Here is a 17,989-nt window from a genome sequence, read left to right as displayed (position 1 = left end):
TGGACACCAGATATCTGTTCTGCAAGTTTTTAATGGTATTGGACAAAATTTAGTTTCATTTTTGCCTCAATGTAATCATTAATTAGAAGACTTTCTTTTAGTCAGTGGGAGGTTTCTGACAAATTGGTGGTCACCATTTTAAACATAATTCTGTACAATGTATGCATTATAGTTGCTTTGAAATGTTATCTTTTCCAAGAATATGTCAGTGCCCCTTGCCTTGAGGTGCGTGTTGTGTAGTACCATCTATTTATCACCAACAATGCACCTAACTGAGATGGTAATTCCAACAACGTATAAGTAAGAAATGGGACATTTTTTAGATGTATTATTTTGTTTAATAAAATTACAGCCCTTAAATCGTATACTCAAGGCTTGTAAAGGATGGTTATTATGTTTATAAATGTTAACATAAGCTTATTGATGATCTAATAATTAACAGTGGCCAAGAGGGGAATGGGAAAAGTCCATTATTTGGTATCAATCTTCTACCTTAAGCATACACTCACCAAACTAAGCAAATAACCCATGGGCGAAGACAACAGTATGAGGGCCAGAGGGAAGAGGTGGCCAAAGAGGGGCAGATGGGAACATCTGTAATAGTGTAAACAACAAAGGATGTATGAGTGTATATACTAAATCGATATAAAACTTCAAAAATCCAGGTGAAATGCTAAAAATCCCCAAATTTTAATATCTTGAGTCCAGTGTTTCCAGAAGCTGTGGTGATCTATCATTCATCTGAGGTTAAGCAATACTTCCTATGTTACACAAGGATTATCAGAATCAAAACTTTCCCTGCTGCGAAATGTGCGTGTGTAAGGCTATCGCAGCTGATAAGTGGTGCACTACACAATATCTGGGATGCCACACACCGTGATGTCCTCTGGCCCTGAGCAACTCGGAGGCCCAGAATTTAGGTACCTTGGGTACCTTGATATATGTAGTCTCACAGTATTAAAATAGAAAAAGCCAAAAAAAAAACAACACCTAAATTTGCTTAAAATGGAAAGATTTTTAGATGTTCTTTTTGTTTAGCTAAATGAAACACAGTCTTCATTACGCTAAGAACTAAATGATTAAAGGAAGGACCTTTTTAAATTTACTTGAACATTTTAAAATAATGCAAGAGAAATAACTGAAGCAACTATTATTTGCTTAACTTAATATTTTGTACCTCTGAAATTTTGTTTAGACAAAGCCAATTTCTATATATAGAGGTTGGGAACAACTTTTATTGTGTATACTTAGAAAAATGGTATTAATATTCCTTGTATTGATTTTGTCAGAGGTTATTGCACATTCTCCTTCCCTCTAGTATCAATGTACTAAGTTGTATATAACATACTAATGTTCATATTTCTGTTCATTTATATTCACATAAATTTCTGAATAGTTTTTTAATATATCATGAGGAGCAAATTATAGCAGTATCTGGCGCAAAAGGATCAGTTCCTGTCCTTGATAGAGCTAACTACATGAGTCACAACAAATTTGCCACATCTTGCCAGTTCGTCTATAGTAGAACACAATTTGGAGTCAGGTTAAAAATTGGAATAAAGGAATGAGAAGCTGCTGATTTTCTACAGCATTGATATTTGCGAGAGGAGAAGGAGGAGGATGCCTGTGAATTAGTCACCATTCTCATGCACCTATAAGGCAGTTTTTGATTACCGACACTCATGTCTAAAGATACTCATCCCAAGGGCACTACTGCACATGTAAGTAAAGTGATTGAAACTAACAATGTTTCCTTCTGGGCTGGTTGGACAAATCGTCTAGTCTATCTTTTGCAGCCTCTGGCTGAAGGAATCTAGTAGCCTTCCAAAGCATAAAATTCAACCATTCAAACAGCAATTTATCTCTGATTGCTGCAGACTGGTGCAATCCATCTGCTGTCATTTCCCAGCTCTCTGGGCCAGAATTATACTCCTTCAATTGTGCTTCAATGCATCACTGAAACAACCTAAACTCTAATGTCTATATTCTTTGGGCACTGTTCTATAGTGTGTTACTCAGATCATCTTGTTCAATCTTCAGTCCTTAAAGGCTCCTAAATTCTGTGCTGCAACCACACTGTGGCTAAGTAATATAAATGACTTTTTAAAATTTTTCCTTCACTAGTAACTATTCTTTTCTCCCTGCAGAACATTCAGATGGTTTAAGTCAGCTTTCATTGTAAGAGAGTACCACATTGCCCAGAAAAGAATTAAAGCATTTACATCTTGAGGCATTTTTTAAAAAAAACACAACTCTGGAACTCGAGGAAGTATTCCTTTCATTTGCAGGTTGTGAAATGTTGCACTACTAAATGAAGTTTTACATGATTGGTTTCTTTTCTATTACTTTTAGCCCTTGGGTTTGACAATGTAAATTATATTCACCAATATGCTGTTCTTCCGAGAAGTTTTAAACATTTTTAATGAAATCTAGAACTAGAAAACTTTGACTATATGAAGAAATAATTATGATCATAACGAGTGGCCCAAGTACAGATTTTAAATGTATAGGCACATTGACAAGGTCATAAATTAACTTCTAAAATTCACTCCTTATATATATATCACTGGAATCAATTTTTAATGAAATTTGGTAATAAAGATCATAACTCATAATTGCTTCAACTTGATACTTTTCTAATTAACCATTATCCAGTCAAATCAAAGGCTGTGGGTACAAGCCAGCCTACAAGAAGGGAGGTAGAAAGTACAGTGTTTTAGAGACAGCCTTTTTTACTTGTTACAACTACAGCTGTTTAAATGCAAAAGAAATATTTGCTGTAAGTTTAATAGAGAAAGAGCAATTTACAAAATTATCCATGTTTCTAGTATCTGCAATCAATCTCCATATCTCTATAGACTACAAACATGTTGTTAATTTCCCAAAAGATAAAAAAATGCAAGGAAAGCAAAACTTCTTTTAGCCATATTATATCATCAGGATACAGTCTCTTTTATTTTCACTTGCAATGCTTTTGAGGTTTTCTTTATCGTGTATTAGCCATCATAATATATTCAACCCTGAATTCTAGCATTATATATATATATTTATATAAATTTATATTTGTATATAAATATATATTTAATATAAATATATATATATATATACACACATATATACCTGCCTGCTTCATACCTCTCCCTAACTGAAAAAAATTTAGTAGGCACCTCTATTTAGACAGCTCTTATCTTCTCTTTATCAATCCTGATGATCTTTTCATCTACATAAATACCCAAATCATTCACCAAATTGTTCAAGGCAAACACCTAGAAGTCATTCATGAAGCCTCACATATTTTTCCATTATCTTTTTCATTCATTTCTTCAAGTCAGTGCTGTTTGCACATTGAAATGTAACCAAAATCCTTCCACTTCTCTCAACCCTGTTCAATATACCATTTACTGTTATTAATACCCTTTCATGTTCAGTTGTAACAAATTACCATGCATATTATAAACGCATGAAAGTGAATTTGCAGAGAGGCTGCAAAGAAAATATGTTTTCACAGATTGGCATTGAGTCGTACTGAGCTTTGAAGGAAGAAAGGGGTGTTGTGGCTGTCTCAGCCTTGTTTCGCTGACTTGGGCTCTGTATCCTGCACTTGGTCTCATCCCCTAACGCTTTGGGGATGATGATTCATGCTCCTTTCTAACATGCTACACTTCGTTCTCTGTGAACTTTTGCTTGGTGATAGTCTGCAGTTCCTTCACCACACATGTTTTTTTGTGTGTGTTTTTAACCTATTTTATATTTGGTGGATATAAGCAGATGTTAGCTGGAATTTTGCTTCCCTTTTAGATATAGACAACATTAGCTCAACCTCTATTCTAAGCCCCACTCATGTTCAGAATGTCCTCCAGATATCTGTGAATTCCTGGGCAGCATATAATGTCTGCATTCCATTCTCGGATGCCTTTTCTCATATCTGCCCTATAACCTGGTTCAATCAGGCTTCTAGCTCCCAACCCCACTCCGCTGAACTTGTTCTTCTGAGGATTCCCATTGCTCTCCATCTCGACAAACCCAGTACTGTTGCTTGTTTTCATCTTTCAGTGGCATTTGTCTCAGTTGATCGCTCCTTCTTTGAAATACATTTTCTGTTTAGCTTCAGTAGAGCCCACACTACTAGTTTTTTTTTTTTTTTCCTAACTAATTTGTCAGTCTTTTCAAGTCTCCTTAACTTGTTCCTTATCATCATTCTTCCTTCATGTTGGAAGGTCACAGGTCTTCGGGCTTAGCTTTCTCTATTCACATTCACTCCTTTGGGATGTCATATGTTCTCATACATTGATGTGGTATCAACTCTCAAATCTGTATTTCTAATTAACAAAGTATTTTTCTCAAAAATATTAAACGTATTTATCTCTCGTAAATTGTGAGTGTACATCAAAATGTCATTTAATTCATTAATGATTAAATCAGTAGGATGATGAAGTTGGCTTTATCTAGTTCCACATGTTACAAGGAAGAAAATGTTTATTAGTATTACGAGTAAATTTATCCAATAATAGAGTGGGTTGCCTTATGAGATAATAAAGTTTCATGATACCAAAAGTGTGCAAAGTGACTGAAAGACACTGAAAGATTTACCAAGAGTCTTCTCAAAAAGTTCTTGTTTTAGGTAAGAGGTAGGGTTAGATAATGACTACAGGTTAAATTTCCTGCAAAGTAGAATCTGAGATGGAATTTGAAGTGCATAATATTTCTTAAGGAATGTCCTTGGACTCATAATTGTGCAAGGAAGGGAACAGAAGCAGGATTGCACAGGAGGGAGAAACCAAACTATGATGCAGGCCCAGTGATAGTCACCAGGAAGAGCTCTGATGCTAGAATGGCACTTCAGCACTGTGCTGAGTTCAACCTGAGAGTCCACAATTTACACCACATATTAATCTTTATTGGTGTGGGCACCTTGGGATAGAGTATCTTGGGTAAGATAGCAATCTTTGGTTGAGGCAATTCGTGAACAGGGCTGACAGCTGAAAGCGCTTTACTGACAGTACTCCTAGTGGATGAGGTAATAAGTCTTTCTGGAAGAAAGATCTGGGTGCCATGTCATGGTGTCCACTGCAAAGACCTATTAATTCCAACCCAGTGCCAAGATTTATTTTATTGCAACTGTTTGAATGAAACATTGCATGTTACAATTCAAGCTGAATTATGATGACTTCCAAACCAAGTGATATTGTACATGGTTTAAGTAGACTCAATTCCATGATGAAAGAAACTATGCTTTAATAGATGTGTCAATCATTGATGTATAGAAGCAAACTTTTTTATAAGTACTGTCACAAATCTACATGATAATCCTAAGTGCCAGATTTTACTTTTGACTTGCTGAGCAAACTAAAATATTCATATATTTGCATAGAGCCAGATGGCTTCCCACTGAATATGCATTTGAATGATTCCTGTACATTATTTATTCCAAGAGGTGCACAAAATGCACCATCATCATAGCAGGAACTCCTAATAAGTTTGTTTTAGAAAGGATTCAAGGGATAATAGGCATCCAGTGCTAACTATACTTGGGGTTGAGGATTGGTTCTGTGTGTATTTGCAAATTGCTGAGTAAAATAAATATGGTTACATCTCGGTAGTCTCTGAAATAGCAGGATAGTACAATAAGTAGGTTTCAGCAATAATGACTAGCATTTGGTAAAGAAAAGAGTTCAACTTTGCAAAGATGTTTTTCAAATAATTTGCTTACATCTCAAATATTCTTATGTATAACACAATAAAAAAGTTACATTGATTTTAAAACTTTACTGTTTAAACCTATATGTTATGTTCTATTTAAACACATATTTCTGGGAATTGTTTTTATTTAGACATGAAGAGCTATATCCTTTTTCTTTATAAGACTTTACCATCATCTGTGCTGAACTGAAAATTCAGTATACAGGTGGCTTTTTTAATGATACAAAATGACATCAAACACAATGCTATTATATCAATCTGATTTAAAGAGAAAAAAGAATGTATGTAGTTAGCTACACTGCATAAACTTTTTCTTTTAAGGCATTTAGTAGAATAATAACATCAGTAACAATCAAAATTTTTACATAAATGCATATTTTATAGCTCATAGTCAGATATTAACTAAAGTAATGAAACAATCTTCAAAGTTTTTCGGTAAATAAAAATAGAATAGAATTTTCTAGTTAAGCATAAAGCACAACATAGGGCAAAGTATAAAAACTGAACAGCATTTTAGCTCACTTTCAGGTTCACTATAAACTCACTATGATCTGTACTAAAACCAAAAGTCAAGGTCTATGTACATCAGGGGTGTCAAACTCATTTTCACTGGGGCCACATCAGTCTTGAGGTATCCTTCAAAGGGCCGAATGTAATTTAGGACTGTGTAAATGTAACTACTACTTAACAGTTAGTTAGTTAAGCAAGAGCTTGGGGCTGCTACTGGGTAGAAACAAGGTCCTGAGCTGGATAAAACAAGATGGAGGGATGCATTTGGCCCACAGGCCTTGTGTTTGTCACCTGTGATGTACACCAAAGACCACAGGGCAAATTGAGACTGGAATGGTTGATAAAACTTACTAGGACGCCTTTTGAAATTTGAAATTAAAAAAAGCTTGTTCTAAGTCTTTGAGAATGTGCTCCCCATTCAGGTATGATACTTAGGAAATTTTATTGGAATCCTTACAGGAGCATTTAGAGAATATATGCAGTTACTCTCTGCACACAGAACAAACGTATTTCATAATCCATTTCTACATTTCTAAGAAAAGTTTTCTTCCTTTCACCTTTCTTTCACTGTATTAATGAAGTAGGTATCAAACATTAAACACTACATTTCAAATGTAACTTTGCTATACTAATAAGCAAAATTTGTATGATTCTGTTTATGAAATAATGCCTCTGCTTAAAACACTTTCTTCAGTGTGTTTTGCCTTAATGTACCATGAATTCATATGTGATTTGCATATTCTTCTCACTGGTAGAACACTGGCTTTTGCTATGCCCCTGGTGCCTCTGACCTCCGATATATATGGATTTTTAGCTTTTCTAAGCTCTCTTGATTTGACTTTCTTTTTTTCTTGTGAAATGCTTACTCTGTATCCTGTTCCTATTTCCCACCCTTGCTGCCACTCTATGTAATTTTTCAGTCATTTAGTATTTATGACTTTGCCTAACTTAATCTAATCAATTCTTAATCTCAAGAAAAAAAACAAAATGAAGTTTAAATTATTTGGGACCCATCAGCTTCATTGAATTTGTTTTACTGTGTAGAACAATAATAGGGCTTTTAATGAACATCATCATAATAATTTGTCTGAATCCTCTGAAGTGATATAATTATTTAAATTGTGTCCAAGCTCCCAATTTATCATATGCTTAAGATTAAATAGTTATTTCTTCACCCTTTAAGATTTAAAAAATAACAAGGCCTACTTCAAGTCTCGTATATTCAAAAATGTGTCTGTAGCCTGCCCAATATAACATTTTCCCCTTCTTATATAATATATGGTTTTTGCACCATTCTTTTCATTCATCAAAAGATATTTTGTAGAGTAAACTGTATTTTCCAGTACCAAATTAAATTATAAATTTTTTGCTGGCAAGGATCCTTCCTTATACTTATGAAAAAGCTATGTCCAAATCACTTCTGGAGGTTTGTTTTGCTTTTTCTTAATTCAAGGGCCTACCCCCAGCAATTTCTGATTTAGTTGATCATGAATAGTGCCTGGTAATTGCAGTTTTTAAAAGCTCCCTGAAAGTCTGATTTGGACATTGTTGCTATAGCATCATATACCTTGTATAAATGACTAACGCTAGTAATGCCAGATAAAACCCCTTATCATATATATAGGTAAATTTTAAATGGAAGATTAGAAAAACAAAGATATTAAAAGATATTTGAATTATCCTTCCATAGAATTTTAAAATATTGTTGTTTTTTGTCTGCAGAATTGGCAATGGCTTCATCTACATTCACTTTACCTTTTTTCAAGAATTTAGCAGTAGTTCCCTTACTGAAGGGATCAGTTATGCTCAATTCAATTGGTTCAGTTCAATTCAGTTTGGCTCAGTTTAATTCAAATCTATTCAATCCAAAAACAATTAAAGACATATAGATATAGATATAGATACATAGATATACATCTCAATCAACCAGGTACTATGTTAGGCTTGGAAATGCAAAAATAAATAAGATAATTCCTGCTTTTAAGTTGCTCACAAGCTAACAGGAAATATAAAGACATTAATTCCATCTTCCTTAATAGGTGCTTTCCTAGCAGTAGGAATTACATTCATATAGACTTAACCTAGAGCAGGACATGAGTGTTATCAGTTTGTTTTCTCTTATTTTAAGAATCTATTACTTTTATTTTAATTGTTATTCAAGTATAGTTTTCTGCCTTTTGTTTTATTTTCTTGATGTTCTTGATATTATACACACACACAGGGTCCAGCACAAATAATGCCCACTTTTACTGCAAAATTATAACCATGTAATTCTGTAACACAACAATGTCATGTTCAAGCATACCATGTGACATTTTAGGTGAAATATTCAAATTAAAACTATAAATTACTACACCCATATTATTACTCTACCAACCACACTCAAGGAGGCATTACTTCTGCCAGACCCTGTGTGTGTATATGATAATTACATAGATAATAGTTCCATATGTGTATATATATACAATGTATGTATATGTAGGTATATATAATGTGTATGCACATAGAATTATAGTACATAATCATTAAATATAAATCTGTTTGGTCATCAAAAAGGAGTAGACACACCCATCCTTAATAACATTAAAGAATGCATCCCTGATATATCATTTCAAGATGATTTTGTGAAATAGTACATACCCAAACTCCCTAGAAGAAATGGTATAATGGAATAGTTCAAAGAAAGAAGATATGGTCTTAGAAGGTACATAGAGGACCGTTGTTTTTAGCTACTAAATTGTGTATTATGTAGCTAAATGAGATGAATGCCTTTCATCATGAAGGGAAATAAAAGTTTCAGGAAGATGATGAGGGATTAATTTGTTAAACCCTAATGTGATGATATGTATTCATCTCTCATTCCGATACACTTCAGGGCCTCACAAATTCCAAATATCTGGCAGCCCTTCACCCCAGGGTCTATAGTCTCCCCCCAGCTGCATATGTGAGTGAGCAAATATGGAGACAGTTTCAGGTAACTATTTCTATAATCAGACCTCCACTTCAACTTAGGAAACTCTGGGCAGCTGTTAGGAAATGATATCAAATAATGATATCAAATTTAGAGATTTAGACTCAAGACTTGATCATTAAACCCAGTATATTCCATCATTACTGAATAAACTTAGGCATCAGAGATACTGAATGAGAAGTGTTTTGGCATCATTTGCTTTAGATCTCAGGGAGTCCTGATCTTAATGATAAGGTTAGGACTGTGGGAAAATGGGTGTTGTTGGGCAAGACAGAAGAGCTTCTAATGCCTTTGGTCGCAATTTCTACCACTCTGTACTTCAGAGTAACCCTCTCTAGTATTAATGACAGGGGTTTCTTTTAGGTTTTTAGACTGAGCTAAATCTACTAATTCACAAGTTTCCATATTAGTATGAAGCTCAATGACCACAGTTACGGGTTCAAGAAACAATGCAGGTACAGGTACAAAGAGAACAAGGAAAGAGTTGTCCAAATAGTTTATAAAGTTGGTAAAGACTTCTTGGAGGTCCTAAAATAGGTGTACAACTCTACAACTTTTTATGGCAGGTATGGGCAATAATAGTAGTACTTGATACACACTTATTGCAAACGCAGTGGCAATTTTCAAAAATGCTTTACATGTATGAAAACAAGTTGTCTTGAAACTCAAAACAATTATAGCCTACTCTTGATAAGCCATATTAAAAAAGGGAGTAAAATTGTAACAAAAACATGTGTATCTATTTCACAAATTGTAATTGAAAACATTATATATACATATATATATATAATTATTAAACTTGAATACTGTGTGACAAGAGAATGTTATTTGTATGTTAATAAAGTAAAATCTATCAGGACATTTGTTGACTATATAAAATTGCAAGAGCTTAACTTGGGTTTATTATTGAAAGTCTTCCTGGCACCAAGGATGCTCTTAAACATGACTTGCTATAGCAAATCCCCTCATAATTTTGGCTTCAGAGACAAAAATCCCTGCAGCAGAAACCAAAAAGCAGTGTGGCCCTACAGACTGTGACTTTCTGTTGATTCACCAAAGCAGGGCTGTGGGTAAAAGTTGAGTTTTTTGTACACGCAACAGCTTTATACTAATTTAATCATAGCACTCCCTTTAATTACTATTCAGGTTATTCAAGATTTTACATACTGTGACATCTCAGCTGCAACGAAAGACAGGCTATTCCCTCAACTAAAGTATAAAATGGATAGAAAACTATACAATGGAGTCAACGTCAGTTCTAATTGGTGGGATGCTTAGCTGAACCATGTAAACAGAAGGGACATCATGAACCTTTGAGTACCTGCCAAAGGCTGATGGCATTTCTAACGCTGATATGACACAGGAGGATGACAGGAGGGGGCCATGCATAAAGGTGTGTGGTACTATAACCATCTTCATCATTCTCCCACTTTGATATAGGAGGATATGTAGCAAAAATAATGATAGCTATGCTTGGGCAGACTACTTAGATTGTTTCTGCTTAAAGGGACTAAGCAAAGAACAGGTCACGTAGAATCACTCAGTGGACTCACAACAATGACATGTTATATAGGTCCACTTTGAACCTTTAAATAATCTGTCCTACCTACATCAAATTAATTTTACTTTCACCCTGAGGAGCAACCAGTAAGTGGATAATTGGTAAGTGAAAATAAGACTAACTCATTATAAGTAGAACTAGCTATTTTTGCTTTTCTCCTTCACATTTTGTTTAATAAATGACAAATCTTAGGCATGGAAGTGTTGTTTGCCCAAAGACAACAATTAGTTGTTAATTGAGCTAAATTACATTGTTATTTCCTCAGCAGGCTGACTGAGTCTTAAGGGGGAGAAGGAAAGATGAAGTAAGATTGGAAATGCCCCAAGTCATGAAGTTTAGATTATTCCAAAGATTTTAATGCTTCAAAGAAATTTTTTTCTCATTCAAATGTAGGCTTTATTAAATGCCCCTTCTCATCACCAATCATGAATATTGCTATGACAGGACAAGTGGTTTATTGCAATTGCCTGTTTACCTGTCTATTCCTGGGCCCCATGAGATTTTTGTAGTGCTTGATACATACAGTACATGCTTATTGATGAATGAATCAATCAATCAAATCAATGAAGAGCTGAACTGACAATTGAAAAAAAGTCTGATCAGTTTGGAAAGAAGAAAAGTCTCCATCAGCGGCAGGGACATGACTCATCATTGTTTAATTTAAATCATTTAATAAACGTTACTTCACATCCACCCAACAGCAAAGGAAAGCACAGCAAACATAACTATCTTTACATTTCTAGTTGTATTGTAAATTGGAAATAAAAATAGCAAGAATGTTTTATTGTTTCTTTAATATGCTGTCGCAGAGATACTGAGAACACCTGTTTCAAATTACTGCAATATTGATTTTTTTCACATTTACTTTGATTATTATACCTATACTCTCAAGTCCTATTCATTTGTAAGATTAATATTAATATTATCTCAACAGTATTCATATTCATAATAGTGATTTATGATTTCATCCAACATACTATAAATATAGGTATTCCAGTAGAAAAGAAAGGAAACTTGTTTGACAAATAACAATCTTCCAAATTATGCTTGCTATCATGCAGAAATATATTGTTCAAAAAGAAATCAAAGAAGTTTTAAAGTTGAATACTTGCAGACCTCTTAGATAATCCTCCATTTTCTTTTTGCACAACTTGGTTTTAATATAATTTAATGTTTATTAAAAAGAAGAAAAAATGTAAATATATATACCAATCAGTAATTATGCCTAATTATGTTTAAAGCAGTGATTATCTTCATTGTCAACCAGATGTAACAGGTCAAAAATCTAAACTTCCCTCACACTGGGAAACATGTTAATAAGAATCTATTCACAGTGAAAGAGTGATCTAGGATTTAAGTATAAATGAACTCACACTCCTAAATGTGATAAGAATTGTTCCAAGTGCATCAGTCAGATTTTATGGGATACATGTCTTTATAATTTTTCTGTTGGAATCATAAAAGTGAAGAAGTATCAAGGTCAATTTTTATCTTTTTCATCTTGGAAGAATCTTTTAAATATTTATGAAGAGACTAGTATAGTCTGCTATAAATAGCAGATGTACAAATGTAGATTGGGATAAATAAATCATATGAACCCAAAATAAAGGAATTCAGAAAGAATGTAAATTGGCTTATTGAAGGAGTATTAGAACATGTCTATGTATGTGCAAAGGTAGTCTGGTAAATCAGTTGAAAAGAAGGAGGCATTAATGTTCAATTTAGGCAATTCAATAGAACACGAAAGTTGATCAAAAATGAATAGTTGAAGAAATAAGGTATTTACTAAATCTATCCTGACATTTTGAATGAAAAAAAAACAAAACAAAAAACAAGCAAGCGTAAAAGAACAAAAATGCTTACTAGTACTTAGCCCCTTAGAGGAGACTTTTTTATGCTTCAAATATTCCTTAAAAAATTCAAATTTTTCTGTTAAGTAATACTATTTTGTCATATTTATCACTTTATATTTTTCCTTGGTGGTTTAAAAATTAATACACTTTTTATTAAAACAGTTTTAAATTTATGGAAATTTTTAGCAGAAAGTACAGTTACCACACACCCCTTCTTTTCCCCACCCCACACTCTCCAGTTTCCCTTATTATTAACACTTATATTTGTTTGGTACTTGATGAAATGATATTGATACATTAGTATTAACTAAAGTCTTCATGTTTTATGGTTCTATGAGTTTTTTCCAAATGCATAATGTCATGAATTTGCCATTACTGTCTCTTGCAGAATAATATTAGTAGCCTCAAGATTGTCTGTGTTCCAACTATTCACGCCTTCTCTTCTTCTGTCCTCCTGGAAACCACTGATCTTTTTATTGTGCCTATAGTTTGGCCTTTTCCAAAATACTCTATGGTTGGTATTATGTAATATGTAGCCTTATCTGACAGGCTTAGCTCATTTAGCATTATCCAGTTAAAATTATTCCATACCTTTTCTTGGTTTGGTATTTCATTTTATTTATTGCTGAATAATATTCTACTGTATGGATATACCTACAATTTGTTTGTTTATCCATTCTCCTATGAAAGGGCACCTTGGTTGCTTCCACTTTTTGTGAATCACCTTTAAAATATGGGACTGTACATGCACAAACCCGTCATCTGCTGACCCATAGAACTCTAAAAATGTGAAACAATCTTCTTTTTGTCTTTACCCCAGGACTTTCTTCTCTTACAGGGGATTTGGAGACTCAAAAACCTTCAAGTAAGTAGGCATCTCACATTAAGCAACCTTAAAATAATGTCCCTCAAAGCATGTCCCAAGTAGTTTCTACATTAGAATCGTTAGTGTCTGTTAAAATTCAGATTCCTGGGCCCTACTCCTGGTCTTTTCAATCAGAATTTCTGAGGATGGAGCCAAGGTTTCTGTTTATTTACAAAGTTCATTTAGGTAGCAGCACACTGTGTAAATAAACAGGAACCTTGGCTTCATCCAAAGTTTGGGAAGACACCTACTTTTGTGCTTTTGGTAATATATGAATTAAAATGTCTTCCACACTTCTGGAAGTCTCAGAACTGGGATGAGTAGAATTCAGTTTCGAGCATATGGCCAACCTAGGACAGAGAGAAGTGATTTTTCCAGAAATGTGCTGAGTATTGGGGATAACATTTCCTGCTTCCACATGGCTTCTCTCCAGCATCCTTTTGTTACCGAACAAAGGGTCCGAGGGGGGGGCAATACTTGGCCCACCGAGGGATGCCAAAAACTGCTGCAGAAAACAGGGACCCCCTCCCAAGGACGATACACTAAAATCTTAAGGTCCTTCTGTCCGCCGCCAATTGGAAATACATCTCTCAATGCCAGAGATTTGTGAAAAGGAAACAAAATGTTTATTTAATGCTATTTAGGCCTAATGCCTTCCTTAAAATATTAAAGTCTTTAAGGATATACACCTACACACACACACACAGCGCTCCCTTCTCCCACTGTCCCAACTCCGGGTACCGTAAATCAGGAAAAGAGCACACGTCCGTTTTTCTCCCAGGCCGCTGGCACGTGAGCTGTGTCGCCTGCCTGTCCAGGCAGGATCTCCAAGTAATCCAAAGTCATGCGGCACCTTCCACTGGCAAGAGTTCTTTGTACCAAGTTCTAGTCAAAGTCTCTCCTGCTTTCCAGGCTACTCAGCCAAAGGGAGCACGCCAAAGCCGTGTGGGCCTCTTCTATCAAAGCCGCGTCTTTCTTCTTCACCTGGCCGCAGGGATCTCCATTCTGGCAAAGTTGCGTGGTTTTCTCTTCCACCTGGCCAAGAGGGGGTCTGCACTCTGCTGAAACTGCATGGCTCTCCCTCCTAATGGCTACAGGGGTCTACATCTTTCCAAAACAGCGTAGCTCTCCCCCTCACCTGGCCAAGAGGGGGTCCTCACTCTGCTAAAGCCACATGGCTCTCTCGCAGGCACTCTCTCCGAGAAGCAGCCCCAATTCCAGCCTGGTTAGCTCCTCACTTCTGCTAAAGCCACATGGCTCTCAAGCAGGCACTCTCTCCGAGAAGTAGCTCCCAATCCTCGCCTGGGTCCCTGCTCACTTCTCCCTGGCCCAAAACTTGGCCACAGCTATTTAACATATCTATGAAACCAGTTAAAGGTTATAGATATGTTAAATGACCATTCCAGAGGTCAGCTGCAAAACTGTTGCTATGCAAAACAGCTCTCAATGGCCCTGCTCCATTCATCCCTTCCCCCAACTGACACCTTGGGGGGGAGGGGGGGTGAGGACATCTCAATATTTCCTCCAATATTCCTGTACACCTTGAGTTCTGGACACCATTCCAAATCTTTTCTGGGCCCCCCCTTGGCTGCACCCTGTATCACTTTAGAAAGGGAAGCAGGAGTGTCATCCCAGATCATGTACTTGCTCCAGCCTTCATGTCACCTCGCTAAAGGCACTCAGCAGGATTAACCCCCATTCTTAAAATGGGCTTGTAGATTTTGTGCCTTTAATGCTAGGAAATTTTTACAGAGTTCAATGATGTTTACCTAATATTTATTATTAGGTAAATATTAATACCTAATATTAATACCTAATATTAGGTATTATAAATATTAATACCTAACATTTTAGGTATTAATATTATCATTCATACATTTTTATGTTACTGTTCTCCCTTTTTTGAGCAAAAATAATTGCCTCAGGGTGTGGAAAAACTCAATTGAGATGCCGATTGGATTTTCAAACTCATAGCAGAAATAAGTAGCTTTGACAACTAAAGCTTTCATTTTTAAAAGATAACCTTTGGGAGGAAACAAAAAATTGAAAATCAAAAGGAAAAGTTTTTTAAAATTGTGTAGCAATTTTTATGTCATGTCCCAAACAGGAAATTTGAAGAAACAATGCAAAGTGGTATGAGTTAGATTTTCCTTCATTGACAGAGGTGATACACGCATGTACACAATACACTAGTGGAAGATCTTAGATGGTGGAGAGAGAAATAAGAAAGGAAGACGGAGAAAAATACACACACTTAGACGCTGTCTGGAGGGCCTAGAGTCCCACCTCTCATCCCCGTCACTCTGGATTAAGGACTGACAACCATGGGTTGTTTTTAAGGAAATCTGAGGGAAGAGATAGCTTGTGAATTACTTTCCAAGGTACAGCCTTGGGAAATTGCAAGCCTTTAAAAGAAAATTATCTAGTATGATCTTCAGGACAGAAAAGCATTAAAAAGTCAGGTGCCAGTCCAATGGTCCTGAGGGCAGAATTCCTGGGGAATACAAAGACTCTGACCTGAGGTGATGGGGGTCACACAGTTCTGAAAGAAAGCTGGTACAACTGATAATATCTGGCCTTCAAGCAAAGAAAACAGAATGCATAGACCAAGGAAACAGAACCCCAAAGTACAGAAGACATCCACAGCCAGGGCAGCATGTGCTGATGAGGAAAGATAAGGAGAGTTGTATCTAGGGGAGGTCAGAGATTTCCATGAAGTCAAGACACCTACTTCTCCAACTATGCAAGGGGGTGTTAGGTAGTGGCTAGGAATGAGCTGGAAGAGGGGGAATAGAGGAAGGGGCCTCACCATTACAATCTAACAAAGACCTTAACAGAGGAGGCTAGAAGTAAAAGGAAAACGTGTCTCACCAATCAACTCAGCAGTGCTGAGCTCAGACGGCTGGGTGTCCTGGGCATGGAAGCAAAGAACACAGTGGGAGGGGAGAGTCCTTGAGACCGTGCTGAGAAAGGGGCCTCTGTAACAATTTTACTAAGACAAAGAACCTTTACTAACTGAGAAAGAAAGCCTTGTAGCTGTATATTATTCTTAGGATTTAGAAGGGAAGAAGGAGGGGTGTCTCTAGAAGCCAGTTGAGGTACATAAACCCCAAACCCCAATAGTTGGGGCACTCAGATTAGCCAAGTGCCCGCTTGTAACTTTCACTCAAGTGTACAAATAATCTTGTTTCTACTATACATTTGTCTCTCACTTTAATGCATCTCTTGCAGCGAGAAAAGAACTGAGGCAGGGAAAAAAGGCCTCCTGACTCAGGTCTCTCTCTCTCTCCTCATTGTTAACAGGGGAACATCAAAAAACCTAGAATTTATTTATATAAACAAGGGTACTTATTCTTACATGTTTAAACTTCAGTCTCTTTCAGAGCACTCTGCCCTTGATGCCGTATACCCATTGAGACGCTTTTCCACTGCTCAGCCCAGTTTTTGAACTTGTCCATTTTGTTGCCTTTTAGTGCTTCCACCATTTTTTGTTTGTCTGTTTCACCTCTTTCACATCAGCAGATCACTTCTCTTTGAGGACTTTTTTTATCCAGAGAAACAAAAAAAAGTTACTTGGGGTGAGATAGGGTGAAGAATAGGGTAGGGCACAGGGGTCATGCCATTTTTTTTGGTAAAAAATTGCTGAACATCCAATGCAGTTGCGGGCAGGGGCACTCATAAATCACCCATCAGGAAATGGGCAAATGGCGTGTAGTCTTCAGAAAAATCCACTGAAGCCCAACGTAGCCTCTCACAATAACATCAGCTGGCACACTGGTTCAGATGTGTTCCTCGAACACTCACCCAGCTGGGGAAGGCTATACTACAAGGGGGTCTGCCTCTAGAAGATAATTCTGGGGGTCTTTTGGGTCCCCCATTATATTTGATCAGTACTGAAGCCCCACCTCCAGAACTTAAATTACCTTTGCTGAGAAAAATTTGTGAGGAATCAAATTTATCTAAGCATCTGCTTTAAAAAGAAATAGTTACTTGAACACTCAACTATAGCAGCTATGAAATCTATACTTACTACATTCAAACTATGGTCCCTGAAGATAAATTTCAAGATTAAAATTTATACTTTCTAGATAAAATTACATTATAGAAAAGAAGTATATAAATTTAATGAACAAAATAAACTGATGGACAAAACAGAAACAGAGTCATGGATACTTGGAATAGACAGTTGTCAGAGGGGAGGGTGGACGGGGGATTGGATGAAAGAAGGTGAGGGCATTAGGCAAAGAATGGATATGCATGGCCCATTGACACAGACAACAGTGTGTTGACGGCCAGAAGAAAAGGAGGACAGAGCCTTGTTGGAGGTGGGCAAAGTGGTGGGGGATGGGAACATCTGTAATAGTGACAACAATAAAAATAAAGCTTTGAAAAAAAGAAGTATTAAAAATCATGTAACTTTTCCTTCTGGGTTTTTTATTCTATTTTCATTGTATCCTGAGCTTATAATCATTCCACTAGTAACATGCCATAGGATACAGGTTTTCATTGTTTATATACGAGTATAGAGG

Source organism: Sturnira hondurensis, unplaced genomic scaffold (genome assembly GCF_014824575.4).
Source record: "Sturnira hondurensis isolate 20B ecotype Veracruz unplaced genomic scaffold, ASM1482457v3 Scaffold0000648, whole genome shotgun sequence".
NCBI lineage: Eukaryota > Metazoa > Chordata > Mammalia > Chiroptera > Phyllostomidae > Sturnira > Sturnira hondurensis.
The sequence above is the reverse complement of the archived record's forward strand: the minus strand, read 5'-3'. Positions refer to the sequence as shown.